The sequence below is a fragment of the Euprymna scolopes genome, chromosome 7 (genome assembly GCF_053919585.1).
Source record: "Euprymna scolopes isolate OS-2025 chromosome 7, ASM5391958v1, whole genome shotgun sequence".
In the NCBI taxonomy this organism is placed as follows: domain Eukaryota; kingdom Metazoa; phylum Mollusca; class Cephalopoda; order Sepiida; family Sepiolidae; genus Euprymna; species Euprymna scolopes.
This window is the reverse complement of record NC_136488.1, coordinates 13,411,665-13,433,857: the sequence shown is the minus strand read 5'-3', so window position 1 is coordinate 13,433,857 and position 22,193 is coordinate 13,411,665. Positions and strand designations below refer to the sequence as shown.

Sequence of the window (22,193 nt, the reverse complement as noted above, 5' to 3'; positions counted from 1 at the left end):
ACTAAGAAGAACAAAAAGAGAACGGTTGGACAGGAGGAATTGTAATTTTTAATCGTATAATATCATAAAGATCTGATTGATACATAATAAAGATAGAAGTATGAGAACTAAAATGCATGTGGTCGTCGTGGCCGAGCGGTTAAGGCGATGGACTAGAAATCCATTGGGGTCTCCCCGCATAGGTTCGAATCCTATCGGCGACGTTGCTTTTGGATTTTATTCATGGTCAGGGAAAAGTGTAAATGGATTCAATCGAAACACAGGTAAACATTAGATAACTCTCAACTGAGAAGAAGCAAAATAGAACGGTTAAAAAGAAGGAATGTTCATTTTTAATCGTATAATATCAGAAAGATCTGATTGATTCATAATAAAGATAGAAGTATGAGATCTAAAATGCATGTGGTCGTCGTGGCCGAGCGGTTAAGTTTATGGACTATAAATCCATTGGGGTCTCCCCGCATAGGTTCGAATCCTATCGGCGACGTTGCTTTTGGATTTTATTCATGGTCAGGGAAAAGTGTAAATGGATTCAATCGAAACACAGGTACACATTAGATCATTCTCAACTGAGAAGAAGCAAAATAGAACGGTTAAAAAAAGAAATGTTCATTTTTAATCGTATAATATCATAAAGATCTGATTGATACATAATAAAGATAGAAGTATGAGAACTAAAATGCATGTGGTCGTCGTGGCCGAGCGGTTAAGGCGATGGACTAGAAATCCATTGGGGTCTCCCCGCATAGGTTCGAATCCTATCGGCGACGTTGCTTTTGGATTTTATTCATGGTCAGGGAAAAGTGTAAATGGATTCAATCGAAACACAGGAAAACATTAGATTATTCTCAACTAAGAAGAACAAAAACAGAACGGTTGGACAGGAGGAATTGTCATTTTTAATCGTATAATATCATAAAGATCTGATTGATACATAATAAAGATAGAAGTATGAGAACTAAAATGCATGTGGTCGTCGTGGCCGAGCGGTTAAGGCGATGGACTAGAAATCCATTGGGGTCTCCCCGCGTAGGTTCGAATCCTATCGGCGACGTTGCTTTTGGATTTTATTCATGGTCAGGGAAAAGTGTAAATGGATTCAATCGAAACACAGGTAAACATTAGATCATTCTCAACTGAGAAGAAGCAAAATAGAACGGTTAGAAAGAAGGAATGTTTATTTTTAATCGTATAATATCAAAAAGATCTGATTGATACATAATAAAGATAGAAGTATGAGAACTAAAATGCATGTGGTCGTCGTGGCCGAGCGGTTAAGGCGATGGACTAGAAATCCATTGGGGTCTCCCCGCATAGGTTCGAATGCTATCGGCGACGTTGCTTTTGGATTTTATTCATGGTCAGGGAAAAGTGTAAATGGATTCAATCGAAACACAGGAAAACATTAGATTATTCTCAACTAAGAAGAACAAAAAGAGAACGGTTGGACAGGAGGAATTGTAATTTTTAATCGTATAATATCATAAAGATCTGATTGATACATAATAAAGATAGAAGTATGAGAACTAAAATGCATGTGGTCGTCGTGGCCGAGCGGTTAAGGCGATGGACTAGAAATCCATTGGGGTCTCCCCGCATAGGTTCGAATCCTATCGGCGACGTTGCTTTTGGATTTTATTCATGGTCAGGGAAAAGTGTAAATGGATTCAATCGAAACACAGGTAAACATTAGATCATTCTCAACTGAGGAGAAGCAAAATAGAACGGTTAGAAAGAAGGAATGTTTATTTTTAATCGTATAATATCAGAAAGATCTGATTGATTCATAATAAAGATAGAAGTATGAGAACTAAAATGCATGTGGTCGTCGTGGCCGAGCGGTTAAGTTTATGGACTATAAATCCATTGGGGTCTCCCCGCATAGGTTCGAATCCTATCGGCGACGTTGCTTTTGGATTTTATTCATGGTCAGGGAAAAGTGTAAATGGATTCAATCGAAACACAGGTACACATTAGATCATTCTCAACTGAGAAGAAGCAAAATAGAACGGTTAAAAAAAGAAATGTTCATTTTTAATCGTATAATATCATAAAGATCTGATTGATACATAATAAAGATAGAAGTATGAGAACTAAAATGCATGTGGTCGTCGTGGCCGAGCGGTTAAGGCGATGGACTAGAAATCCATTGGGGTCTCCCCGCATAGGTTCGAATCCTATCGGCGACGTTGCTTTTGGATTTTATTCATGGTCAGGGAAAAGTGTAAATGGATTCAATCGAAACACAGGAAAACATTAGATTATTCTCAACTAAGAAGAACAAAAACAGAACGGTTGGACAGGAGGAATTGTCATTTTTAATCGTATAATATCATAAAGATCTGATTGATACATAATAAAGATAGAAGTATGAGAACTAAAATGCATGTGGTCGTCGTGGCCGAGCGGTTAAGGCGATGGACTAGAAATCCATTGGGGTCTCCCCGCGTAGGTTCGAATCCTATCGGCGACGTTGCTTTTGGATTTTATTCATGGTCAGGGAAAAGTGTAAATGGATTCAATCGAAACACAGGTAAACATTAGATCATTCTCAACTGAGAAGAAGCAAAATAGAACGGTTAAAAAGAACGAATGTTTATTTTTAATCGTATATTATCATAAAGATCTGATTGATACATAATAAAGATAGAAGTATGAGAACTAAAATGCATGTGGTCGTCGTGGCCGAGCGGTTAAGGCGATGGACTAGAAATCCATTGGGGTCTCCCCGCAAAGGTTCGAATGCTATCGGCGACGTTGCTTTTGGATATTATTCATGGTCAGGGAAAAGTGTAAATGGATTCAATCGAAACACAGGAAAACATTAGATTATTCTCAACTAAGAAGAACAAAAAGAGAACGGTTGGACAGGAGGAATTGTAATTTTTAATCGTATAATATCATAAAGATCTGATTGATACATAATAAAGATAGAAGTATGAGAACTAAAATGCATGTGGTCGTCGTGGCCGAGCGGTTAAGGCGATGGACTAGAAATCCATTGGGGTCTCCCCGCATAGGTTCGAATCCTATCGGCGACGTTGCTTTTGGATTTTATTCATGGTCAGGGAAAAGTGTAAATGGATTCAATCGAAACACAGGTAAACATTAGATCATTCTCAACTGAGGAGAAGCAAAATAGAACGGTTAGAAAGAAGGAATGTTTATTTTTAATCGTATAATATCAAAAAGATCTGATTGATACATAATAAAGATAGAAGTATGAGAACTAAAATGCATGTGGTCGTCGTGGCCGAGCGGTTAAGGCGATGGACTAGAAATCCATTGGGTTCTCCCCGCATAGGTTCGAATGCTATCGGCGACGTCGCTTTTGGATTTTATTCATGGTCAGGGAAAAGTGTAAATGGATTCAATCGAAACACAGGAAAACATTAGATTATTCTCAACTAAGAAGAACAAAAACAGAACGGTTGGACAGGAGGAATTGTCATTTTTAATCGTATAATATCATAAAGATCTGATTGATACATAATAAAGATAGAAGTATGAGAACTAAAATGCATGTGGTCGTCGTGGCCGAGCGGTTAAGGCGATGGACTAGAAATCCATTGGGGTCTCCCCGCGTAGGTTCGAATCCTATCGGCGACGTTGCTTTTGGATTTTATTCATGGTCAGGGAAAAGTGTAAATGGATTCAATCGAAACACAGGTAAACATTAGATCATTCTCAACTGAGAAGAAGCAAAATAGAACGGTTAAAAAGAACGAATGTTTATTTTTAATCGTATATTATCATAAAGATCTGATTGATACATAATAAAGATAGAAGTATGAGAACTAAAATGCATGTGGTCGTCGTGGCCGAGCGGTTAAGGCGATGGACTAGAAATCCATTGGGGTCTCCCCGCATAGGTTCGAATGCTATCGGCGACGTTGCTTTTGGATTTTATTCATGGTCAGGGAAAAGTGTAAATGGATTCAATCGAAACACAGGAAAACATTAGATTATTCTCAACTAAGAAGAACAAAAAGAGAACGGTTGGACAGGAGGAATTGTAATTTTTAATCGTATAATATCATAAAGATCTGATTGATACATAATAAAGATAGAAGTATGAGAACTAAAATGCATGTGGTCGTCGTGGCCGAGCGGTTAAGGCGATGGACTAGAAATCCATTGGGGTCTCCCCGCATAGGTTCGAATCCTATCGGCGACGTTGCTTTTGGATTTTATTCATGGTCAGGGAAAAGTGTAAATGGATTCAATCGAAACACAGGAAAACATTAGATTAATCTCAACTAAGAAGAACAAAAACAGAACGGTTGGACAGGAGGAATTGTCATTTTTAATCGTATAATATCATAAAGATCTGATTGATACATAATAAAGATAGAAGTATGAGAACTAAAATGTATGTGGTCGTCGTGGCCGAGCGGTTAAGGCGATGGACTAGAAATCCATTGGGTTCTCCCCGCATAGGTTCGAATGCTATCGGCGACGTCGCTTTTGGATTTTATTCATGGTCAGGGAAAAGTGTAAATGGATTCAATCGAAACACAGGAAAACATTAGATTATTCTCAACTAAGAAGAACAAAAACAGAACGGTTGGACAGGAGGAATTGTCATTTTTAATCGTATAATATCATAAAGATCTGATTGATACATAATAAAGATAGAAGTATGAGAACTAAAATGCATGTGGTCGTCGTGGCCGAGCGGTTAAGGCGATGGACTAGAAATCCATTGGGGTCTCCCCGCGTAGGTTCGAATCCTATCGGCGACGTTGCTTTTGGATTTTATTCATGGTCAGGGAAAAGTGTAAATGGATTCAATCGAAACACAGGTAAACATTAGATCATTCTCAACTGAGAAGAAGCAAAATAGAACGGTTAAAAAGAACGAATGCTTATTTTTAATCGTATATTATCATAAAGATCTGATTGATACATAATAAAGATAGAAGTATGAGAACTAAAATGCATGTGGTCGTCGTGGCCGAGCGGTTAAGGCGATGGACTAGAAATCCATTGGGGTCTCCCCGCATAGGTTCGAATGCTATCGGCGACGTTGCTTTTGGATTTTATTCATGGTCAGGGAAAAGTGTAAATGGATTCAATCGAAACACAGGAAAACATTAGATTATTCTCAACTAAGAAGAACAAAAAGAGAACGGTTGGACAGGAGGAATTGTAATTTTTAATCGTATAATATCATAAAGATCTGATTGATACATAATAAAGATAGAAGTATGAGAACTAAAATGCATGTGGTCGTCGTGGCCGAGCGGTTAAGGCGATGGACTAGAAATCCATTGGGGTCTCCCCGCATAGGTTCGAATCCTATCGGCGACGTTGCTTTTGGATTTTATTCATGGTCAGGGAAAAGTGTAAATGGATTCAATCGAAACACAGGAAAACATTAGATTATTCTCAACTAAGAAGAACAAAAACAGAACGGTTGGACAGGAGGAATTGTAATTTTTAATCGTATAATATCATAAAGATCTGATTGATACATAATAAAGATAGAAGTATGAGAACTAAAATGTATGTGGTCGTCGTGGCCGAGCGGTTAAGGCGATGGACTAGAAATCCATTGGGGTCTCCCCGCGTAGGTTCGAATCCTATCGGCGACGTTGCTTTTGGATTTTATTCATGGTCAGGGAAAAGTGTAAATGGATTCAATCGAAACACAGGTAAACATTAGATCATTCTCAACTGAGAAGAAGCAAAATAGAACGGTTAAAAAGAACGAATGTTTATTTTTAATCGTATATTATCATAAAGATCTGATTGATACATAATAAAGATAGAAGTATGAGAACTAAAATGCATGTGGTCGTCGTGGCCGAGCGGTTAAGGCGATGGACTAGAAATCCATTGGGGTCTCCCCGCATAGGTTCGAATGCTATCGGCGACGTTGCTTTTGGATTTTATTCATGGTCAGGGAAAAGTGTAAATGGATTCAATCGAAACACAGGAAAACATTAGATTATTCTCAACTAAGAAGAACAAAAACAGAACGGTTGGACAGGAGGAATTGTCATTTTTAATCGTATAATATCATAAAGATCTGATTGATACATAATAAAGATAGAAGTATGAGAACTAAAATGCATGTGGTCGTCGTGGCCGAGCGGTTAAGGCGATGGACTAGAAATCCATTGGGGTCTCCCCGCATAGGTTCGAATCCTATCGGCGACGTTGCTTTTGGATTTTATTCATGGTCAGGGAAAAGTGTAAATGGATTCAATCGAAACACAGGTAAACATTAGATCATTCTCAACTGAGGAGAAGCAAAATAGAACGGTTAGAAAGAAGGAATGTTTATTTTTAATCGTATAATATCATAAAGATCTGATTGATACATAATAAAGATAGAAGTATGAGAACTAAAATGCGTGTGGTCGTCGTGGCCGAGCGGTTAAGGCGATGGACTAGAAATCCATTGGGGTCTCCCCGCGTAGGTTCGAATCCTATCGGCGACGTTGCTTTTGGATTTTATTCATGGTCAGGGAAAAGTGTAAATGGATTCAATCGAAACACAGGTAAACATTAGATCATTCTCAACTGAGAAGAAGCAAAATAGAACGGTTAAAAAGAACGAATGTTTATTTTTAATCGTATATTATCATAAAGATCTGATTGATACATAATAAAGATAGAAGTATGAGAACTAAAATGCATGTGGTCGTCGTGGCCGAGCGGTTAAGGCGATGGACTAGAAATCCATTGGGGTCTCCCCGCATAGGTTCGAATGCTATCGGCGACGTTGCTTTTGGATTTTATTCATGGTCAGGGAAAAGTGTAAATGGATTCAATCGAAACACAGGAAAACATTAGATTATTCTCAACTAAGAAGAACAAAAAGAGAACGGTTGGACAGGAGGAATTGTAATTTTTAATCGTATAATATCATAAAGATCTGATTGATACATAATAAAGATAGAAGTATGAGAACTAAAATGCATGTGGTCGTCGTGGCCGAGCGGTTAAGGCGATGGACTAGAAATCCATTGGGGTCTCCCCGCATAGGTTCGAATCCTATCGGCGACGTTGCTTTTGGATTTTATTCATGGTCAGGGAAAAGTGTAAATGGATTCAATCGAAACACAGGTAAACATTAGATCATTCTCAACTGAGGAGAAGCAAAATAGAACGGTTAGAAAGAAGGAATGTTTATTTTTAATCGTATAATATCAGAAAGATCTGATTGATTCATAATAAAGATAGAAGTATGAGAACTAAAATGCATGTGGTCGTCGTGGCCGAGCGGTTAAGTTTATGGACTATAAATCCATTGGGGTCTCCCCGCATAGGTTCGAATCCTATCGGCGACGTTGCTTTTGGATTTTATTCATGGTCAGGGAAAAGTGTAAATGGATTCAATCGAAACACAGGTACACATTAGATCATTCTCAACTGAGAAGAAGCAAAATAGAACGGTTAAAAAAAGAAATGTTCATTTTTAATCGTATAATATCATAAAGATCTGATTGATACATAATAAAGATAGAAGTATGAGAACTAAAATGCATGTGGTCGTCGTGGCCGAGCGGTTAAGGCGATGGACTAGAAATCCATTGGGGTCTCCCCGCATAGGTTCGAATCCTATCGGCGACGTTGCTTTTGGATTTTATTCATGGTCAGGGAAAAGTGTAAATGGATTCAATCGAAACACAGGAAAACATTAGATTATTCTCAACTAAGAAGAACAAAAACAGAACGGTTGGACAGGAGGAATTGTCATTTTTAATCGTATAATATCATAAAGATCTGATTGATACATAATAAAGATAGAAGTATGAGAACTAAAATGCATGTGGTCGTCGTGGCCGAGCGGTTAAGGCGATGGACTAGAAATCCATTGGGGTCTCCCCGCGTAGGTTCGAATCCTATCGGCGACGTTGCTTTTGGATTTTATTCATGGTCAGGGAAAAGTGTAAATGGATTCAATCGAAACACAGGTAAACATTAGATCATTCTCAACTGAGAAGAAGCAAAATAGAACGGTTAAAAAGAACGAATGTTTATTTTTAATCGTATATTATCATAAAGATCTGATTGATACATAATAAAGATAGAAGTATGAGAACTAAAATGCATGTGGTCGTCGTGGCCGAGCGGTTAAGGCGATGGACTAGAAATCCATTGGGGTCTCCCCGCAAAGGTTCGAATGCTATCGGCGACGTTGCTTTTGGATATTATTCATGGTCAGGGAAAAGTGTAAATGGATTCAATCGAAACACAGGAAAACATTAGATTATTCTCAACTAAGAAGAACAAAAAGAGAACGGTTGGACAGGAGGAATTGTAATTTTTAATCGTATAATATCATAAAGATCTGATTGATACATAATAAAGATAGAAGTATGAGAACTAAAATGCATGTGGTCGTCGTGGCCGAGCGGTTAAGGCGATGGACTAGAAATCCATTGGGGTCTCCCCGCATAGGTTCGAATCCTATCGGCGACGTTGCTTTTGGATTTTATTCATGGTCAGGGAAAAGTGTAAATGGATTCAATCGAAACACAGGTAAACATTAGATCATTCTCAACTGAGGAGAAGCAAAATAGAACGGTTAGAAAGAAGGAATGTTTATTTTTAATCGTATAATATCAAAAAGATCTGATTGATACATAATAAAGATAGAAGTATGAGAACTAAAATGCATGTGGTCGTCGTGGCCGAGCGGTTAAGGCGATGGACTAGAAATCCATTGGGTTCTCCCCGCATAGGTTCGAATGCTATCGGCGACGTCGCTTTTGGATTTTATTCATGGTCAGGGAAAAGTGTAAATGGATTCAATCGAAACACAGGAAAACATTAGATTATTCTCAACTAAGAAGAACAAAAACAGAACGGTTGGACAGGAGGAATTGTCATTTTTAATCGTATAATATCATAAAGATCTGATTGATACATAATAAAGATAGAAGTATGAGAACTAAAATGCATGTGGTCGTCGTGGCCGAGCGGTTAAGGCGATGGACTAGAAATCCATTGGGGTCTCCCCGCGTAGGTTCGAATCCTATCGGCGACGTTGCTTTTGGATTTTATTCATGGTCAGGGAAAAGTGTAAATGGATTCAATCGAAACACAGGTAAACATTAGATCATTCTCAACTGAGAAGAAGCAAAATAGAACGGTTAAAAAGAACGAATGTTTATTTTTAATCGTATATTATCATAAAGATCTGATTGATACATAATAAAGATAGAAGTATGAGAACTAAAATGCATGTGGTCGTCGTGGCCGAGCGGTTAAGGCGATGGACTAGAAATCCATTGGGGTCTCCCCGCATAGGTTCGAATGCTATCGGCGACGTTGCTTTTGGATTTTATTCATGGTCAGGGAAAAGTGTAAATGGATTCAATCGAAACACAGGAAAACATTAGATTATTCTCAACTAAGAAGAACAAAAAGAGAACGGTTGGACAGGAGGAATTGTAATTTTTAATCGTATAATATCATAAAGATCTGATTGATACATAATAAAGATAGAAGTATGAGAACTAAAATGCATGTGGTCGTCGTGGCCGAGCGGTTAAGGCGATGGACTAGAAATCCATTGGGGTCTCCCCGCATAGGTTCGAATCCTATCGGCGACGTTGCTTTTGGATTTTATTCATGGTCAGGGAAAAGTGTAAATGGATTCAATCGAAACACAGGAAAACATTAGATTAATCTCAACTAAGAAGAACAAAAACAGAACGGTTGGACAGGAGGAATTGTCATTTTTAATCGTATAATATCATAAAGATCTGATTGATACATAATAAAGATAGAAGTATGAGAACTAAAATGTATGTGGTCGTCGTGGCCGAGCGGTTAAGGCGATGGACTAGAAATCCATTGGGTTCTCCCCGCATAGGTTCGAATGCTATCGGCGACGTCGCTTTTGGATTTTATTCATGGTCAGGGAAAAGTGTAAATGGATTCAATCGAAACACAGGAAAACATTAGATTATTCTCAACTAAGAAGAACAAAAACAGAACGGTTGGACAGGAGGAATTGTCATTTTTAATCGTATAATATCATAAAGATCTGATTGATACATAATAAAGATAGAAGTATGAGAACTAAAATGCATGTGGTCGTCGTGGCCGAGCGGTTAAGGCGATGGACTAGAAATCCATTGGGGTCTCCCCGCGTAGGTTCGAATCCTATCGGCGACGTTGCTTTTGGATTTTATTCATGGTCAGGGAAAAGTGTAAATGGATTCAATCGAAACACAGGTAAACATTAGATCATTCTCAACTGAGAAGAAGCAAAATAGAACGGTTAAAAAGAACGAATGCTTATTTTTAATCGTATATTATCATAAAGATCTGATTGATACATAATAAAGATAGAAGTATGAGAACTAAAATGCATGTGGTCGTCGTGGCCGAGCGGTTAAGGCGATGGACTAGAAATCCATTGGGGTCTCCCCGCATAGGTTCGAATGCTATCGGCGACGTTGCTTTTGGATTTTATTCATGGTCAGGGAAAAGTGTAAATGGATTCAATCGAAACACAGGAAAACATTAGATTATTCTCAACTAAGAAGAACAAAAAGAGAACGGTTGGACAGGAGGAATTGTAATTTTTAATCGTATAATATCATAAAGATCTGATTGATACATAATAAAGATAGAAGTATGAGAACTAAAATGCATGTGGTCGTCGTGGCCGAGCGGTTAAGGCGATGGACTAGAAATCCATTGGGGTCTCCCCGCATAGGTTCGAATCCTATCGGCGACGTTGCTTTTGGATTTTATTCATGGTCAGGGAAAAGTGTAAATGGATTCAATCGAAACACAGGAAAACATTAGATTATTCTCAACTAAGAAGAACAAAAACAGAACGGTTGGACAGGAGGAATTGTAATTTTTAATCGTATAATATCATAAAGATCTGATTGATACATAATAAAGATAGAAGTATGAGAACTAAAATGTATGTGGTCGTCGTGGCCGAGCGGTTAAGGCGATGGACTAGAAATCCATTGGGGTCTCCCCGCGTAGGTTCGAATCCTATCGGCGACGTTGCTTTTGGATTTTATTCATGGTCAGGGAAAAGTGTAAATGGATTCAATCGAAACACAGGTAAACATTAGATCATTCTCAACTGAGAAGAAGCAAAATAGAACGGTTAAAAAGAACGAATGTTTATTTTTAATCGTATATTATCATAAAGATCTGATTGATACATAATAAAGATAGAAGTATGAGAACTAAAATGCATGTGGTCGTCGTGGCCGAGCGGTTAAGGCGATGGACTAGAAATCCATTGGGGTCTCCCCGCATAGGTTCGAATGCTATCGGCGACGTTGCTTTTGGATTTTATTCATGGTCAGGGAAAAGTGTAAATGGATTCAATCGAAACACAGGAAAACATTAGATTATTCTCAACTAAGAAGAACAAAAACAGAACGGTTGGACAGGAGGAATTGTCATTTTTAATCGTATAATATCATAAAGATCTGATTGATACATAATAAAGATAGAAGTATGAGAACTAAAATGCATGTGGTCGTCGTGGCCGAGCGGTTAAGGCGATGGACTAGAAATCCATTGGGGTCTCCCCGCATAGGTTCGAATCCTATCGGCGACGTTGCTTTTGGATTTTATTCATGGTCAGGGAAAAGTGTAAATGGATTCAATCGAAACACAGGTAAACATTAGATCATTCTCAACTGAGGAGAAGCAAAATAGAACGGTTAGAAAGAAGGAATGTTTATTTTTAATCGTATAATATCATAAAGATCTGATTGATACATAATAAAGATAGAAGTATGAGAACTAAAATGCGTGTGGTCGTCGTGGCCGAGCGGTTAAGGCGATGGACTAGAAATCCATTGGGGTCTCCCCGCGTAGGTTCGAATCCTATCGGCGACGTTGCTTTTGGATTTTATTCATGGTCAGGGAAAAGTGTAAATGGATTCAATCGAAACACAGGTAAACATTAGATCATTCTCAACTGAGAAGAAGCAAAATAGAACGGTTAAAAAGAACGAATGTTTATTTTTAATCGTATATTATCATAAAGATCTGATTGATACATAATAAAGATAGAAGTATGAGAACTAAAATGCATGTGGTCGTCGTGGCCGAGCGGTTAAGGCGATGGACTAGAAATCCATTGGGGTCTCCCCGCATAGGTTCGAATGCTATCGGCGACGTTGCTTTTGGATTTTATTCATGGTCAGGGAAAAGTGTAAATGGATTCAATCGAAACACAGGAAAACATTAGATTATTCTCAACTAAGAAGAACAAAAAGAGAACGGTTGGACAGGAGGAATTGTAATTTTTAATCGTATAATATCATAAAGATCTGATTGATACATAATAAAGATAGAAGTATGAGAACTAAAATGCATGTGGTCGTCGTGGCCGAGCGGTTAAGGCGATGGACTAGAAATCCATTGGGTTCTCCCCGCATAGGTTCGAATGCTATCGGCGACGTCGCTTTTGGATTTTATTCATGGTCAGGGAAAAGTGTAAATGGATTCAATCGAAACACAGGAAAACATTAGATTATTCTCAACTAAGAAGAACAAAAACAGAACGGTTGGACAGGAGGAATTGTCATTTTTAATCGTATAATATCATAAAGATCTGATTGATACATAATAAAATAGAAGTATGAGAATGATCTAATGTTTACCTGTGTTTCGATTGAATCCATTTACACTTTTCCCTGACCATGAATAAAATCCAAAAGCAACGTCGCCGATAGGATTCGAACCTACGCGGGGAGACCCCAATGGATTTCTTGTCCATCGCCTTAACCGCTCGGCCACGACGACCACATGCATTTTAGTTCTCATACTTCTATCTTTATTATGTATCAATCAGATCTTTATGATATTATACGATTAAAAATTACAATTCCTCCTGTCCAACCGTTCTCTTTTTGTTCTTCTTAGTTGAGAATAATCTAATGTTTTCCTGTGTTTCGATTGAATCCATTTACACTTTTCCCTGACCATGAATAAAATCCAAAAGCAACGTCGCCGATAGCATTCGAACCTATGCGGGGAGACCCCAATGGATTTCTAGTCCATCGCCTTAACCGCTCGGCCACGACGACCACATGCATTTTAGTTCTCATACTTCTATCTTTATTATGTATCAATCAGATCTTTATGATAATATACGATTAAAAATAAACATTCGTTCTTTTTAACCGTTCTATTTTGCTTCTTCTCAGTTGAGAATGATCTAATGTTTACCTGTGTTTCGATTGAATCCATTTACACTTTTCCCTGACCATGAATAAAATCCAAAAGCAACGTCGCCGATAGGATTCGAACCTACGCGGGGAGACCCCAATGGATTTCTAGTCCATCGCCTTAACCGCTCGGCCACGACGACCACATGCATTTTAGTTCTCATACTTCTATCTTTATTATGTATCAATCAGATCTTTATGATATTATACGATTAAAAATTACAATTCCTCCTGTCCAACCGTTCTGTTTTTGTTCTTCTTAGTTGAGAATAATCTAATGTTTTCCTGTGTTTCGATTGAATCCATTTACACTTTTCCCTGACCATGAATAAAATCCAAAAGCGACGTCGCCGATAGCATTCGAACCTATGCGGGGAGAACCCAATGGATTTCTAGTCCATCGCCTTAACCGCTCGGTCACGACGACCACATGCATTTTAGTTCTCATACTTCTATCTTTATTATGTATCAATCAGATCTTTATGATATTATACGATTAAAAATTACAATTCCTCCTGTCCAACCGTTCTCTTTTTGTTCTTCTTAGTTGAGAATAATCTAATGTTTTCCTGTGTTTCGATTGAATCATTTTACACTTTTCCCTGACCATGAATAAAATCCAAAAGCAACGTCGCCGATAGCATTCGAACCTATGCGGGGAGACCCCAATGGATTTCTAGTCCATCGCCTTAACCGCTCGGCCACGACGACCACATGCATTTTAGTTCTCATACTTCTATCTTTATTATGTATCAATCAGATCTTTATGATAATATACGATTTAAAATAAACATTTGTTCTTTTTAACCGTTCTATTTTGCTTCTTCTCAGTTGAGAATGATCTAATGTTTACCTGTGTTTCGATTGAATCCATTTACACTTTTCCCTGACCATGAATAAAATCCAAAAGCAACGTCGCCGATAGGATTCGAACCTACGCGGGGAGACCCCAATGGATTTCTAGTCCATCGCCTTAACCGCTCGGCCACGACGACCACATACATTTTAGTTCTCATACTTCTATCTTTATTATGTATCAATCAGATCTTTATGATATTATACGATTAAAAATGACAATTCCTCCTGTCCAACCGTTCTGTTTTTGTTCTTCTTAGTTGAGAATAATCTAATGTTTTCCTGTGTTTCGATTGAATCCATTTACACTTTTCCCTGACCATGAATAAAATCCAAAAGCAACGTCGCCGATAGGATTCGAACCTATGCGGGGAGACCCCAATGGATTTCTAGTCCATCGCCTTAACCGCTCGGCCACGACGACCACATGCATTTTAGTTCTCATACTTCTATCTTTATTATGTATCAATCAGATCTTTATGATATTATACGATTAAAAATTACAATTCCTCCTGTCCAACCGTTCTCTTTTTGTTCTTCTTAGTTGAGAATAATCTAATGTTTTCCTGTGTTTCGATTGAATCCATTTACACTTTTCCCTGACCATGAATAACATCCAAAAGCAACGTCGCCGATAGCATTCGAACCTATGCGGGGAGACCCCAATGGATTTCTAGTCCATCGCCTTAACCGCTCGGCCACGACGACCACATGCATTTTAGTTCTCATACTTCTATCTTTATTATGTATCAATCAGATCTTTATGATAATATACGATTAAAAATAAACAGTCGTTCTTTTTAACCGTTCTATTTTGCTTCTTCTCAGTTGAGAATGATCTAATGTTTACCTGTGTTTCGATTGAATCCATTTACACTTTTCCCTGACCATGAATAAAATCCAAAAGCAACGTCGCCGATAGGATTCGAACCTACGCGGGGAGACCCCAATGGATTTCTAGTCCATCGCCTTAACCGCTCGGCCACGACGACCACATGCATTTTAGTTCTCATACTTCTATCTTTATTATGTATCAATCAGATCTTTATGATATTATACGATTAAAAATGACAATTCCTCCTGTCCAACCGTTCTGTTTTTGTTCTTCTTAGTTGAGAATAATCTAATGTTTTCCTGTGTTTCGATTGAATCCATTTACACTTTTCCCTGACCATGAATAAAATCCAAAAGCGACGTCGCCGATAGCATTCGAACCTATGCGGGGAGAACCCAATGGATTTCTAGTCCATCGCCTTAACCGCTCGGCCACGACGACCACATGCATTTTAGTTCTCATACTTCTATCTTTATTATGTATCAATCAGATCTTTATGATATTATACGATTAAAAATGACAATTCCTCCTGTCCAACCGTTCTGTTTTTGTTCTTCTTAGTTGAGAATAATCTAATGTTTTCCTGTGTTTCGATTGAATCCATTTACACTTTTCCCTGACCATGAATAAAATCCAAAAGCAACGTCGCCGATAGGATTCGAACCTATGCGGGGAGACCCCAATGGATTTCTAGTCCATCGCCTTAACCGCTCGGCCACGACGACCACATGCATTTTAGTTCTCATACTTCTATCTTTATTATGTATCAATCAGATCTTTATGATATTATACGATTAAAAATGAACATTTCTTTTTTTAACCGTTCTATTTTGCTTCTTCTCTGTTGAGAATGATCTAATGTGTACCTGTGTTTCGATTGAATCCATTTACACTTTTCCCTGACCATGAATAAAATCCAAAAGCAACGTCGCCGATAGGATTCGAACCTATGCGGGGAGACCCCAATGGATGTATAGTCCATAAACTTAACCGCTCGGCCACGACGACCACATGCATTTTAGTTCTCATACTTCTATCTTTATTATGTATCAATCAGATCTTTATGATATTATACGATTAAAAATTACAATTCCTCCTGTCCAACCGTTCTGTTTTTGTTCTTCTTAGTTGAGAATAATCTAATGTTTTCCTGTGTTTCGATTGAATCCATTTACACTTTTCCCTGACCATGAATAAAATCCAAAAGCAACGTCGCCGATAGCATTCGAACCTATGCGGGGAGACCCCAATGGATTTCTAGTCCATCGCCTTAACCGCTCGGCCACGACGACCACATGCATTTTAGTTCTCATACTTCTATCTTTATTATGTATCAATCAGATCTTTATGATATTATACGATTAAAAATTACAATTCCTCCTGTCCAACCGTTCTCTTTTTGTTCTTCTTAGTTGAGAATAATCTAATGTTTTCCTGTGTTTCGATTGAATCCATTTACACTTTTCCCTGACCATGAATAACATCCAAAAGCAACGTCGCCGATAGCATTCGAACCTATGCGGGGAGACCCCAATGGATTTCTAGTCCATCGCCTTAACCGCTCGGCCACGACGACCACATGCATTTTAGTTCTCATACTTCTATCTTTATTATGTATCAATCAGATCTTTATGATAATATACGATTAAAAATAAACAGTCGTTCTTTTTAACCGTTCTATTTTGCTTCTTCTCAGTTGAGAATGATCTAATGTTTACCTGTGTTTCGATTGAATCCATTTACACTTTTCCCTGACCATGAATAAAATCCAAAAGCAACGTCGCCGATAGGATTCGAACCTACGCGGGGAGACCCCAATGGATTTCTAGTCCATCGCCTTAACCGCTCGGCCACGACGACCACATGCATTTTAGTTCTCATACTTCTATCTTTATTATGTATCAATCAGATCTTTATGATATTATACGATTAAAAATGAACATTTCTTTTTTTAACCGTTCTATTTTGCTTCTTCTCAGTTGAGAACCGTTCTAAAGATCTGATTGATACATAATAAAGATAGAAGTATGAGAACTAAAATGCATGTGGTCGTCGTGGCCGAGCGGTTAAGGCGATGGACTAGAAATCCATTGGGGTCTCCCTGCGTAGGTTCGAATCCTATCGGCGACGTTGCTTTTGGATTTTATTCATGGTCAGGGAAAAGTGTAAATGGATTCAATCGAAACACAGGTAAACATTAGATCATTCTCAACTGAGAAGAAGAAAAATAGAACGGTTAAAAAGAACGAATGTTTATTTTTAATCGTATATTATCATAAAGATCTGATTGATACATAATAAAGATAGATAATGAGAACTAAAATGCATGTGGTCGTCGTGGCCGAGCGGTTAAGGCGATGGACTAGAAATCCATTGGGTTCTCCCCGCATAGGTTCGAATGCTATCGGCGACGTTGCTTTTGGATTTTATTCATGGTCAGGGAAAAGTGTAAATGGATTCAATCGAAACACAGGAAAACATTAGATTATTCTCAACTAAGAAGAACAAAAACAGAACGGTTGGACAGGACGAATTGTAATTTTTAATCGTATAATATCAGAAAGATCTGATTGATACATAATAAAGATAGAAGTATGAGAACTAAAATGCATGTGGTCGTCGTGGCCGAGCGGTTAAGGCGATGGACTAGAAATCCATTGGGGTCTCCCCGCGTAGGTTCGAATCCTATCGGCGACGTTGCTTTTGGATTTTATTCATGGTCAGGGAAAAGTGTAAATGGATTCAATCGAAACACAGGAAAACATTAGATTATTCTCAACTAAGAAGAACAAAAACAGAACAGTTGTACAGGAGGAATTGTAATTTTTAATCGTATAATATCATAAAGATCTGATTGATACATAATAAAGATAGAAGTATGAGAACTAAAATGCATGTGGTCGTCGTGGCCGAGCGGTTAAGGCGATGGACTAGAAATCCATTGGGGTCTCCCCGCGTAGGTTCGAATCCTATCGGCGACGTAGCTTTTGGATTTTATTCATGGTCAGGGAAAAGTGTAAATGGATTCAATCGAAACACAGGTAAACATTAGATCATTCTCAACTGAGAAGAAGCAAAATAGAACGGTTAAAAAGAACGAATGTTTATTTTTAATCGTATATTATCATAAAGATCTGATTGATACATAATAAAGATAGAAGTATGAGAACTAAAATGCATGTGGCCGTCGTGGCCGAGCTTTTAAGGCGATGGACTAGAAATCCATTGGGGTCTCCCCGCATAGGTTCGAATCCTATCGGCGACGTTGCTTTTGGATTTTATTCATGGTCAGGGAAAAGTGTAAATGGATTCAATCGAAACACAGGAAAACATTAGATTATTCTCAACTTAGAAGAACAAAAACAGAACGGTTGGACAGGAGGAATTGTAATTTTTAATCGTATAATATCATAAAGATCTGATTGATACATAATAAATATAGAAGTATTAGAACTAAAATGCATGTGGTCGTCGTGGCCGAGCGGTTAAGGCGATGGACTAGAAATCCATTGGGGTCTCCCCGCATAGGTTCGAATCCTATCGGCGACGTTGCTTTTGGATTTTATTCATGGTCAGGGAAAAGTGTAAATGGATTCAATCGAAACACAGGTAAACATTAGATCATTCTCAACTGAGAAGAAGCAAAATAGAACGGTTAAAAAGAACGAATGTTTATTTTTAATCGTATAATATCATAAAGATCTGATTGATACATAATAAAGATAGAAGTATTAGAACTAAAATGCATGTGGTCGTCGTGGCCGAGCGGTTAAGGCGATGGACTAGAAATCCATTGGGGTCTCCCCGCATAGGTTCGAATCCTATCGGCGACGTTGCTTTTGGATTTTATTCATGGTCAGGGAAAAGTGTAAATGGATTCAATCGAAACACAGGTAAACATTAGATCATTCTCAACTGAGAAGAAGCAAAATAGAACGGTTAAAAAGAACGAATGTTAATTTTTAATCGTATAATATCAGAAAGATCTGATTGATACATAATAAAGATAGAAGTATGAGAACTAAAATGCATGTGGTCGTCGTGGCCGAGCGGTTAAGGCGATGGGCTAGAAATCTATTGGGGTCTCCCCGCATAGGTTCGAATCCTATCGGCGACGTTGCTTTTGGATTTTATTCATGGTCAGGGAAAAGTGTAAATGGATTCAATCGAAACACAGGAAAACATTAGATTATTCTCAACAAAGAAGAACAAAAACAGAACGGTTGGACAGGAGGAATTGTAATTTTTAATCGTATAATATCATAAAGATCTGATTGATACATAATAAAGATAGAAGTATGAGAACCAAAATGCATGTGGTCGTCGTGGCCGAGCGGTTAAGGCGATGGACTAGAAATCCCTTGGGGTCTCCCCGCATAGGTTCGAATGCTATCGGCGACGTTGCTTTTGGATTTTATTCATGGTCAGGGAAAAGTGTAAATGGATTCAATCGAAACACAGGAAAACATTAGATTGTTCTCAACTAAGAAGAACAAAAACAGAACGGTTGGACAGGAGGAATTGTAACTTTTAATCGTATGATATCATAAAAATCTGATTAACACATAATAAAGTTGAAGTATTAGAACTAAAATGCATGTTGTCGTCGTGGCCGAGCGGTTAAGGCGATGGACTAGAAATCCATTGGGGTCTCCCCGCATATGTTCGAATCCTATCGGCGACGTTGCTTTTGGATTTTATTCATGGTCAGGGAAAAGTGTAAATGGATTCAATCGAAACACAGGAAAACATTAGATTATTCTCAACTAAGAAGAACAAAAACAGAACGGTTGGACAGGAGGAATTGTAATTTTTAATCGTATAATATCATAAAGATCTGATTGATACATAATAAAGATAGAAGTATGAAAACTAAAATACATGTGGTCGTCGTGGCCGAGCGGTGAAGGCGATGGACTAGAAATCCATTGGGGTCTCCCCGCATAGGTTCGAATCCTATCGGCGACGTTGCTTTTGGATTTTATTCATGGTCAGGGAAAAGTGTAAATGGATTCAATCGAAACACAGGAAAACATTAGATTATTCTCAACTAAGAAGAACAAAAACAGAACGGTTGGACAGGAGGAATTGTAATTTTTAATCGTATAATATCATAAAGATCTGATTGATACATAATAAAGATAGAAGTATGAGAACTAAAATGCATGTGGTCGTCGTGGCCGAGCGGTTAAGGCGATGGACTAGAAATCCATTGGGGTCTCCCCGCGTAGGTTCGAATCCTATCGGCGACGTTGCTTTTGGATTTTATTCATGGTCAGGGAAAAGTGTAAATGGATTCAATCGAAACACAGGTAAACATTAGATCATTCTCAACTGAGAAGAAGAAAAATAGAACGGTTAAAAAGAACGAATGTTTATTTTCAATCGTATATTATCATATAGATCTGATTGATACATAATAAAGATAGAAGTATGAGAACTAAAATGCATGTGGTCGTCGTGGCCGAGCGGTTAAGGCGATGGACTAGAAATCCATTGGGGTCTCCCCGCATAGGTTCGAATCCTATCGGCGACGTTGCTTTTGGATTTTATTCATGGTCAGGGAAAAGTGTAAATGGATTCAATCGAAACACAGGAAAACATTAGATTATTCTCAACTTAGAAGAACAAAAACAGACCGGTTGGACAGGGCGAATCGTAATTTTTAATCGTATAATATCATAAAGATCTGATTGATACATAATAAAGATAGAAGTATGAGAACTAAAATGCATGTGGTCGTCGTGGCCGAGCGGTTAAGGCGATGGACTAGAAATCTCCCCGCATAGGTTCGAATCCTATCGGCGACGTTGCTTTTGGATTTTATTCATGGTCAGGGAAAAGTGTAAATGGATTCAATCGAAACACAGGAAAACATTAGATTATTCTCAACTAAGAAGAACAAAAACAGAACGGTTGGACAGGAGGAATTGTAATTTTTAATCGTATAATATCATAAAGATCTGATTGATACATAATAAAGATAGAAGTATGAGAACTAAAACGCATGTGGTCGTCGTGGCCGAGCGGTGAAGGCGATGGTCTAGAAATCCATTGGGGTCTCCCCGCATAGGTTCGAATCCTATCGGCGACGTTGCTTTTGGATTTTATTCATGGTCAGGGAAAAGTGTAAATGGATTCAATCGAAACACAGGTAAACATTAAATCATTCTCAACTTAGGAGAAGCAAAATAGAACGGTTAGAAAGAAGGAATGTTTATTTTTAATCGTATAATATCATAAAGATCTGATTGATACATAATAAAGATAGAAGTATGAGAACTAAAATGCATGTGGTCGTCGTGGCCGAGCGGTTAAGGCGATGGACTAGAAATCCATTGGGTTCTCCCCGCATAGGTTCGAATGCTATCGGCGACGTCGCTTTTGGATTTTATTCATGGTCAGGGAAAAGTGTAAATGGATTCAATCGAAACACAGGAAAACATTAGATTATTCTCAACTAAGAAGAACAAAAACAGAACGGTTGGACAGGAGGAATTGTCATTTTTAATCGTATAATATCATAAAGATCTGATTGATACATAATAAAGATAGAAGTATGAGAACTAAAATGCATGTGGTCGTCGTGGCCGAGCGGTTAAGGCGATGGGCTAGAAATCCATTGGGGTCTCCCCGCGTAGGTTCGAATCCTATCGGCGACGTTGCTTTTGGATTTTATTCATGGTCAGGGAAAAGTGTAAATGGATTCAATCGAAACACAGGTAAACATTAGATCATTCTCAACTGAGAAGAAGCAAAATAGAACGGTTAAAAAGAACGTATGTTTATTTTTAATCGTATATTATCATAAAGATCTGATTGATACATAATAAAGATAGAAGTATGAGAACTAAAATGCATGTGGTCGTCGTGGCCGAGCGGTTAAGGCGATGGACTAGAAATCCATTGGGGTCCCCCCGCATAGGTTCGAATCCTATCGGCGACGTTGCTTTTGGATTTTATTCATGGTCAGGGAAAAGTGTAAATGGATTCAATCGAAACACAGGAAAACATTAGATTATTCTCAACTAAGAAGAACAAAAACAGAACGGTTGGACAGGAGGAATTGTTATTTTTAATCGTATATTATCATAAAGATATGATTGATACATAATAAAGATAGAAGTATGAGAACTAAAACGCATGTGGTCGTCGTGGCCGAGCGGTGAAGGCGATGGACTAGAAATCCATTGGGGTCTCCCCGCATAGGTTCGAATCCTATCGGCGACGTTGCTTTTGGATTTTATTCATGGTCAGGGAAAAGTGTAAATGGATTCAATCGCAACACAGGAAAACATTAGATTATTCTCAACTAAGAAGAA

The 22,193-nt window shown here is 38.2% G+C and overlaps 78 non-coding genes across 78 annotated transcripts; 63 read left to right on the top strand and 15 right to left on the bottom strand.

Moving 5' to 3' along the window:
* Nucleotides 1–121: 121 nt before the first annotated feature.
* On the top strand, nucleotides 122–203 carry Trnas-aga (transfer RNA serine (anticodon AGA)). Its single transcript has one exon. It is a non-coding gene; the product is annotated as a tRNA-Ser (tRNA).
* Nucleotides 204–405: 202 nt separating this feature from the next.
* Nucleotides 406–487, top strand: Trnay-aua (transfer RNA tyrosine (anticodon AUA)). The gene has a single exon. It is a non-coding gene; the product is annotated as a tRNA-Tyr (tRNA).
* A 201-nt stretch (nucleotides 488–688) lies between these two features.
* On the top strand, nucleotides 689–770 carry Trnas-aga (transfer RNA serine (anticodon AGA)). Its single transcript has one exon. It is a non-coding gene; the product is annotated as a tRNA-Ser (tRNA).
* A 202-nt stretch (nucleotides 771–972) lies between these two features.
* On the top strand, nucleotides 973–1,054 carry Trnas-aga (transfer RNA serine (anticodon AGA)). Its single transcript has one exon. It is a non-coding gene; the product is annotated as a tRNA-Ser (tRNA).
* Nucleotides 1,055–1,256: 202 nt separating this feature from the next.
* Nucleotides 1,257–1,338, top strand: Trnas-aga (transfer RNA serine (anticodon AGA)). Its single transcript has one exon. It is a non-coding gene; the product is annotated as a tRNA-Ser (tRNA).
* A 202-nt stretch (nucleotides 1,339–1,540) lies between these two features.
* Nucleotides 1,541–1,622, top strand: Trnas-aga (transfer RNA serine (anticodon AGA)). The gene has a single exon. It is a non-coding gene; the product is annotated as a tRNA-Ser (tRNA).
* Nucleotides 1,623–1,824: 202 nt separating this feature from the next.
* Nucleotides 1,825–1,906, top strand: Trnay-aua (transfer RNA tyrosine (anticodon AUA)). The gene has a single exon. It is a non-coding gene; the product is annotated as a tRNA-Tyr (tRNA).
* A 201-nt stretch (nucleotides 1,907–2,107) lies between these two features.
* Trnas-aga (transfer RNA serine (anticodon AGA)) lies at nucleotides 2,108–2,189 on the top strand. The gene has a single exon. It is a non-coding gene; the product is annotated as a tRNA-Ser (tRNA).
* A 202-nt stretch (nucleotides 2,190–2,391) lies between these two features.
* Trnas-aga (transfer RNA serine (anticodon AGA)) lies at nucleotides 2,392–2,473 on the top strand. Its single transcript has one exon. It is a non-coding gene; the product is annotated as a tRNA-Ser (tRNA).
* Nucleotides 2,474–2,675: 202 nt separating this feature from the next.
* On the top strand, nucleotides 2,676–2,757 carry Trnas-aga (transfer RNA serine (anticodon AGA)). Its single transcript has one exon. It is a non-coding gene; the product is annotated as a tRNA-Ser (tRNA).
* A 202-nt stretch (nucleotides 2,758–2,959) lies between these two features.
* Trnas-aga (transfer RNA serine (anticodon AGA)) lies at nucleotides 2,960–3,041 on the top strand. Its single transcript has one exon. It is a non-coding gene; the product is annotated as a tRNA-Ser (tRNA).
* Nucleotides 3,042–3,243: 202 nt separating this feature from the next.
* Nucleotides 3,244–3,325, top strand: Trnas-aga (transfer RNA serine (anticodon AGA)). Its single transcript has one exon. It is a non-coding gene; the product is annotated as a tRNA-Ser (tRNA).
* A 202-nt stretch (nucleotides 3,326–3,527) lies between these two features.
* Trnas-aga (transfer RNA serine (anticodon AGA)) lies at nucleotides 3,528–3,609 on the top strand. Its single transcript has one exon. It is a non-coding gene; the product is annotated as a tRNA-Ser (tRNA).
* A 202-nt stretch (nucleotides 3,610–3,811) lies between these two features.
* Nucleotides 3,812–3,893, top strand: Trnas-aga (transfer RNA serine (anticodon AGA)). Its single transcript has one exon. It is a non-coding gene; the product is annotated as a tRNA-Ser (tRNA).
* A 202-nt stretch (nucleotides 3,894–4,095) lies between these two features.
* Trnas-aga (transfer RNA serine (anticodon AGA)) lies at nucleotides 4,096–4,177 on the top strand. Its single transcript has one exon. It is a non-coding gene; the product is annotated as a tRNA-Ser (tRNA).
* Nucleotides 4,178–4,379: 202 nt separating this feature from the next.
* Trnas-aga (transfer RNA serine (anticodon AGA)) lies at nucleotides 4,380–4,461 on the top strand. The gene has a single exon. It is a non-coding gene; the product is annotated as a tRNA-Ser (tRNA).
* A 202-nt stretch (nucleotides 4,462–4,663) lies between these two features.
* Trnas-aga (transfer RNA serine (anticodon AGA)) lies at nucleotides 4,664–4,745 on the top strand. Its single transcript has one exon. It is a non-coding gene; the product is annotated as a tRNA-Ser (tRNA).
* A 202-nt stretch (nucleotides 4,746–4,947) lies between these two features.
* On the top strand, nucleotides 4,948–5,029 carry Trnas-aga (transfer RNA serine (anticodon AGA)). The gene has a single exon. It is a non-coding gene; the product is annotated as a tRNA-Ser (tRNA).
* A 202-nt stretch (nucleotides 5,030–5,231) lies between these two features.
* Nucleotides 5,232–5,313, top strand: Trnas-aga (transfer RNA serine (anticodon AGA)). The gene has a single exon. It is a non-coding gene; the product is annotated as a tRNA-Ser (tRNA).
* A 202-nt stretch (nucleotides 5,314–5,515) lies between these two features.
* On the top strand, nucleotides 5,516–5,597 carry Trnas-aga (transfer RNA serine (anticodon AGA)). The gene has a single exon. It is a non-coding gene; the product is annotated as a tRNA-Ser (tRNA).
* A 202-nt stretch (nucleotides 5,598–5,799) lies between these two features.
* On the top strand, nucleotides 5,800–5,881 carry Trnas-aga (transfer RNA serine (anticodon AGA)). The gene has a single exon. It is a non-coding gene; the product is annotated as a tRNA-Ser (tRNA).
* Nucleotides 5,882–6,083: 202 nt separating this feature from the next.
* On the top strand, nucleotides 6,084–6,165 carry Trnas-aga (transfer RNA serine (anticodon AGA)). Its single transcript has one exon. It is a non-coding gene; the product is annotated as a tRNA-Ser (tRNA).
* Nucleotides 6,166–6,367: 202 nt separating this feature from the next.
* On the top strand, nucleotides 6,368–6,449 carry Trnas-aga (transfer RNA serine (anticodon AGA)). Its single transcript has one exon. It is a non-coding gene; the product is annotated as a tRNA-Ser (tRNA).
* Nucleotides 6,450–6,651: 202 nt separating this feature from the next.
* Nucleotides 6,652–6,733, top strand: Trnas-aga (transfer RNA serine (anticodon AGA)). The gene has a single exon. It is a non-coding gene; the product is annotated as a tRNA-Ser (tRNA).
* Nucleotides 6,734–6,935: 202 nt separating this feature from the next.
* Trnas-aga (transfer RNA serine (anticodon AGA)) lies at nucleotides 6,936–7,017 on the top strand. The gene has a single exon. It is a non-coding gene; the product is annotated as a tRNA-Ser (tRNA).
* A 202-nt stretch (nucleotides 7,018–7,219) lies between these two features.
* Nucleotides 7,220–7,301, top strand: Trnay-aua (transfer RNA tyrosine (anticodon AUA)). Its single transcript has one exon. It is a non-coding gene; the product is annotated as a tRNA-Tyr (tRNA).
* Nucleotides 7,302–7,502: 201 nt separating this feature from the next.
* Nucleotides 7,503–7,584, top strand: Trnas-aga (transfer RNA serine (anticodon AGA)). Its single transcript has one exon. It is a non-coding gene; the product is annotated as a tRNA-Ser (tRNA).
* Nucleotides 7,585–7,786: 202 nt separating this feature from the next.
* Trnas-aga (transfer RNA serine (anticodon AGA)) lies at nucleotides 7,787–7,868 on the top strand. Its single transcript has one exon. It is a non-coding gene; the product is annotated as a tRNA-Ser (tRNA).
* Nucleotides 7,869–8,070: 202 nt separating this feature from the next.
* On the top strand, nucleotides 8,071–8,152 carry Trnas-aga (transfer RNA serine (anticodon AGA)). Its single transcript has one exon. It is a non-coding gene; the product is annotated as a tRNA-Ser (tRNA).
* A 202-nt stretch (nucleotides 8,153–8,354) lies between these two features.
* On the top strand, nucleotides 8,355–8,436 carry Trnas-aga (transfer RNA serine (anticodon AGA)). The gene has a single exon. It is a non-coding gene; the product is annotated as a tRNA-Ser (tRNA).
* Nucleotides 8,437–8,638: 202 nt separating this feature from the next.
* Trnas-aga (transfer RNA serine (anticodon AGA)) lies at nucleotides 8,639–8,720 on the top strand. The gene has a single exon. It is a non-coding gene; the product is annotated as a tRNA-Ser (tRNA).
* Nucleotides 8,721–8,922: 202 nt separating this feature from the next.
* On the top strand, nucleotides 8,923–9,004 carry Trnas-aga (transfer RNA serine (anticodon AGA)). Its single transcript has one exon. It is a non-coding gene; the product is annotated as a tRNA-Ser (tRNA).
* Nucleotides 9,005–9,206: 202 nt separating this feature from the next.
* Trnas-aga (transfer RNA serine (anticodon AGA)) lies at nucleotides 9,207–9,288 on the top strand. The gene has a single exon. It is a non-coding gene; the product is annotated as a tRNA-Ser (tRNA).
* Nucleotides 9,289–9,490: 202 nt separating this feature from the next.
* On the top strand, nucleotides 9,491–9,572 carry Trnas-aga (transfer RNA serine (anticodon AGA)). Its single transcript has one exon. It is a non-coding gene; the product is annotated as a tRNA-Ser (tRNA).
* Nucleotides 9,573–9,774: 202 nt separating this feature from the next.
* Nucleotides 9,775–9,856, top strand: Trnas-aga (transfer RNA serine (anticodon AGA)). The gene has a single exon. It is a non-coding gene; the product is annotated as a tRNA-Ser (tRNA).
* A 202-nt stretch (nucleotides 9,857–10,058) lies between these two features.
* On the top strand, nucleotides 10,059–10,140 carry Trnas-aga (transfer RNA serine (anticodon AGA)). Its single transcript has one exon. It is a non-coding gene; the product is annotated as a tRNA-Ser (tRNA).
* Nucleotides 10,141–10,342: 202 nt separating this feature from the next.
* Trnas-aga (transfer RNA serine (anticodon AGA)) lies at nucleotides 10,343–10,424 on the top strand. Its single transcript has one exon. It is a non-coding gene; the product is annotated as a tRNA-Ser (tRNA).
* A 202-nt stretch (nucleotides 10,425–10,626) lies between these two features.
* Nucleotides 10,627–10,708, top strand: Trnas-aga (transfer RNA serine (anticodon AGA)). The gene has a single exon. It is a non-coding gene; the product is annotated as a tRNA-Ser (tRNA).
* A 202-nt stretch (nucleotides 10,709–10,910) lies between these two features.
* On the top strand, nucleotides 10,911–10,992 carry Trnas-aga (transfer RNA serine (anticodon AGA)). The gene has a single exon. It is a non-coding gene; the product is annotated as a tRNA-Ser (tRNA).
* Nucleotides 10,993–11,194: 202 nt separating this feature from the next.
* Trnas-aga (transfer RNA serine (anticodon AGA)) lies at nucleotides 11,195–11,276 on the top strand. Its single transcript has one exon. It is a non-coding gene; the product is annotated as a tRNA-Ser (tRNA).
* A 202-nt stretch (nucleotides 11,277–11,478) lies between these two features.
* Trnas-aga (transfer RNA serine (anticodon AGA)) lies at nucleotides 11,479–11,560 on the top strand. The gene has a single exon. It is a non-coding gene; the product is annotated as a tRNA-Ser (tRNA).
* Nucleotides 11,561–11,762: 202 nt separating this feature from the next.
* On the top strand, nucleotides 11,763–11,844 carry Trnas-aga (transfer RNA serine (anticodon AGA)). The gene has a single exon. It is a non-coding gene; the product is annotated as a tRNA-Ser (tRNA).
* Nucleotides 11,845–12,046: 202 nt separating this feature from the next.
* Trnas-aga (transfer RNA serine (anticodon AGA)) lies at nucleotides 12,047–12,128 on the top strand. The gene has a single exon. It is a non-coding gene; the product is annotated as a tRNA-Ser (tRNA).
* Nucleotides 12,129–12,330: 202 nt separating this feature from the next.
* Nucleotides 12,331–12,412, top strand: Trnas-aga (transfer RNA serine (anticodon AGA)). The gene has a single exon. It is a non-coding gene; the product is annotated as a tRNA-Ser (tRNA).
* Nucleotides 12,413–12,674: 262 nt separating this feature from the next.
* Trnas-aga (transfer RNA serine (anticodon AGA)) lies at nucleotides 12,675–12,756 on the bottom strand. Its single transcript has one exon. It is a non-coding gene; the product is annotated as a tRNA-Ser (tRNA).
* Nucleotides 12,757–12,958: 202 nt separating this feature from the next.
* Nucleotides 12,959–13,040, bottom strand: Trnas-aga (transfer RNA serine (anticodon AGA)). The gene has a single exon. It is a non-coding gene; the product is annotated as a tRNA-Ser (tRNA).
* A 202-nt stretch (nucleotides 13,041–13,242) lies between these two features.
* Nucleotides 13,243–13,324, bottom strand: Trnas-aga (transfer RNA serine (anticodon AGA)). Its single transcript has one exon. It is a non-coding gene; the product is annotated as a tRNA-Ser (tRNA).
* Nucleotides 13,325–13,526: 202 nt separating this feature from the next.
* Trnas-aga (transfer RNA serine (anticodon AGA)) lies at nucleotides 13,527–13,608 on the bottom strand. Its single transcript has one exon. It is a non-coding gene; the product is annotated as a tRNA-Ser (tRNA).
* A 202-nt stretch (nucleotides 13,609–13,810) lies between these two features.
* On the bottom strand, nucleotides 13,811–13,892 carry Trnas-aga (transfer RNA serine (anticodon AGA)). Its single transcript has one exon. It is a non-coding gene; the product is annotated as a tRNA-Ser (tRNA).
* A 202-nt stretch (nucleotides 13,893–14,094) lies between these two features.
* Trnas-aga (transfer RNA serine (anticodon AGA)) lies at nucleotides 14,095–14,176 on the bottom strand. The gene has a single exon. It is a non-coding gene; the product is annotated as a tRNA-Ser (tRNA).
* Nucleotides 14,177–14,378: 202 nt separating this feature from the next.
* Trnas-aga (transfer RNA serine (anticodon AGA)) lies at nucleotides 14,379–14,460 on the bottom strand. Its single transcript has one exon. It is a non-coding gene; the product is annotated as a tRNA-Ser (tRNA).
* Nucleotides 14,461–14,662: 202 nt separating this feature from the next.
* Trnas-aga (transfer RNA serine (anticodon AGA)) lies at nucleotides 14,663–14,744 on the bottom strand. Its single transcript has one exon. It is a non-coding gene; the product is annotated as a tRNA-Ser (tRNA).
* A 202-nt stretch (nucleotides 14,745–14,946) lies between these two features.
* Nucleotides 14,947–15,028, bottom strand: Trnas-aga (transfer RNA serine (anticodon AGA)). Its single transcript has one exon. It is a non-coding gene; the product is annotated as a tRNA-Ser (tRNA).
* A 202-nt stretch (nucleotides 15,029–15,230) lies between these two features.
* Trnas-aga (transfer RNA serine (anticodon AGA)) lies at nucleotides 15,231–15,312 on the bottom strand. Its single transcript has one exon. It is a non-coding gene; the product is annotated as a tRNA-Ser (tRNA).
* Nucleotides 15,313–15,514: 202 nt separating this feature from the next.
* On the bottom strand, nucleotides 15,515–15,596 carry Trnas-aga (transfer RNA serine (anticodon AGA)). Its single transcript has one exon. It is a non-coding gene; the product is annotated as a tRNA-Ser (tRNA).
* Nucleotides 15,597–15,797: 201 nt separating this feature from the next.
* Trnay-aua (transfer RNA tyrosine (anticodon AUA)) lies at nucleotides 15,798–15,879 on the bottom strand. The gene has a single exon. It is a non-coding gene; the product is annotated as a tRNA-Tyr (tRNA).
* Nucleotides 15,880–16,081: 202 nt separating this feature from the next.
* Nucleotides 16,082–16,163, bottom strand: Trnas-aga (transfer RNA serine (anticodon AGA)). The gene has a single exon. It is a non-coding gene; the product is annotated as a tRNA-Ser (tRNA).
* Nucleotides 16,164–16,365: 202 nt separating this feature from the next.
* Trnas-aga (transfer RNA serine (anticodon AGA)) lies at nucleotides 16,366–16,447 on the bottom strand. Its single transcript has one exon. It is a non-coding gene; the product is annotated as a tRNA-Ser (tRNA).
* Nucleotides 16,448–16,649: 202 nt separating this feature from the next.
* On the bottom strand, nucleotides 16,650–16,731 carry Trnas-aga (transfer RNA serine (anticodon AGA)). Its single transcript has one exon. It is a non-coding gene; the product is annotated as a tRNA-Ser (tRNA).
* A 188-nt stretch (nucleotides 16,732–16,919) lies between these two features.
* Nucleotides 16,920–17,001, top strand: Trnas-aga (transfer RNA serine (anticodon AGA)). The gene has a single exon. It is a non-coding gene; the product is annotated as a tRNA-Ser (tRNA).
* A 201-nt stretch (nucleotides 17,002–17,202) lies between these two features.
* Nucleotides 17,203–17,284, top strand: Trnas-aga (transfer RNA serine (anticodon AGA)). Its single transcript has one exon. It is a non-coding gene; the product is annotated as a tRNA-Ser (tRNA).
* A 202-nt stretch (nucleotides 17,285–17,486) lies between these two features.
* On the top strand, nucleotides 17,487–17,568 carry Trnas-aga (transfer RNA serine (anticodon AGA)). The gene has a single exon. It is a non-coding gene; the product is annotated as a tRNA-Ser (tRNA).
* A 202-nt stretch (nucleotides 17,569–17,770) lies between these two features.
* On the top strand, nucleotides 17,771–17,852 carry Trnas-aga (transfer RNA serine (anticodon AGA)). The gene has a single exon. It is a non-coding gene; the product is annotated as a tRNA-Ser (tRNA).
* A 202-nt stretch (nucleotides 17,853–18,054) lies between these two features.
* Nucleotides 18,055–18,136, top strand: Trnas-aga (transfer RNA serine (anticodon AGA)). Its single transcript has one exon. It is a non-coding gene; the product is annotated as a tRNA-Ser (tRNA).
* A 202-nt stretch (nucleotides 18,137–18,338) lies between these two features.
* Trnas-aga (transfer RNA serine (anticodon AGA)) lies at nucleotides 18,339–18,420 on the top strand. The gene has a single exon. It is a non-coding gene; the product is annotated as a tRNA-Ser (tRNA).
* Nucleotides 18,421–18,622: 202 nt separating this feature from the next.
* Nucleotides 18,623–18,704, top strand: Trnas-aga (transfer RNA serine (anticodon AGA)). Its single transcript has one exon. It is a non-coding gene; the product is annotated as a tRNA-Ser (tRNA).
* Nucleotides 18,705–18,906: 202 nt separating this feature from the next.
* Trnas-aga (transfer RNA serine (anticodon AGA)) lies at nucleotides 18,907–18,988 on the top strand. The gene has a single exon. It is a non-coding gene; the product is annotated as a tRNA-Ser (tRNA).
* A 202-nt stretch (nucleotides 18,989–19,190) lies between these two features.
* Nucleotides 19,191–19,272, top strand: Trnas-aga (transfer RNA serine (anticodon AGA)). Its single transcript has one exon. It is a non-coding gene; the product is annotated as a tRNA-Ser (tRNA).
* Nucleotides 19,273–19,473: 201 nt separating this feature from the next.
* Trnas-aga (transfer RNA serine (anticodon AGA)) lies at nucleotides 19,474–19,555 on the top strand. The gene has a single exon. It is a non-coding gene; the product is annotated as a tRNA-Ser (tRNA).
* Nucleotides 19,556–19,757: 202 nt separating this feature from the next.
* Trnas-aga (transfer RNA serine (anticodon AGA)) lies at nucleotides 19,758–19,839 on the top strand. Its single transcript has one exon. It is a non-coding gene; the product is annotated as a tRNA-Ser (tRNA).
* A 202-nt stretch (nucleotides 19,840–20,041) lies between these two features.
* Trnas-aga (transfer RNA serine (anticodon AGA)) lies at nucleotides 20,042–20,123 on the top strand. The gene has a single exon. It is a non-coding gene; the product is annotated as a tRNA-Ser (tRNA).
* A 202-nt stretch (nucleotides 20,124–20,325) lies between these two features.
* On the top strand, nucleotides 20,326–20,407 carry Trnas-aga (transfer RNA serine (anticodon AGA)). The gene has a single exon. It is a non-coding gene; the product is annotated as a tRNA-Ser (tRNA).
* A 202-nt stretch (nucleotides 20,408–20,609) lies between these two features.
* On the top strand, nucleotides 20,610–20,681 carry Trnas-aga (transfer RNA serine (anticodon AGA)). Its single transcript has one exon. It is a non-coding gene; the product is annotated as a tRNA-Ser (tRNA).
* A 202-nt stretch (nucleotides 20,682–20,883) lies between these two features.
* Trnas-aga (transfer RNA serine (anticodon AGA)) lies at nucleotides 20,884–20,965 on the top strand. The gene has a single exon. It is a non-coding gene; the product is annotated as a tRNA-Ser (tRNA).
* A 202-nt stretch (nucleotides 20,966–21,167) lies between these two features.
* Nucleotides 21,168–21,249, top strand: Trnas-aga (transfer RNA serine (anticodon AGA)). The gene has a single exon. It is a non-coding gene; the product is annotated as a tRNA-Ser (tRNA).
* A 202-nt stretch (nucleotides 21,250–21,451) lies between these two features.
* On the top strand, nucleotides 21,452–21,533 carry Trnas-aga (transfer RNA serine (anticodon AGA)). Its single transcript has one exon. It is a non-coding gene; the product is annotated as a tRNA-Ser (tRNA).
* Nucleotides 21,534–21,735: 202 nt separating this feature from the next.
* Trnas-aga (transfer RNA serine (anticodon AGA)) lies at nucleotides 21,736–21,817 on the top strand. Its single transcript has one exon. It is a non-coding gene; the product is annotated as a tRNA-Ser (tRNA).
* A 202-nt stretch (nucleotides 21,818–22,019) lies between these two features.
* Trnas-aga (transfer RNA serine (anticodon AGA)) lies at nucleotides 22,020–22,101 on the top strand. The gene has a single exon. It is a non-coding gene; the product is annotated as a tRNA-Ser (tRNA).
* The last annotated feature ends 92 nt before the right edge of the window (nucleotides 22,102–22,193 follow it).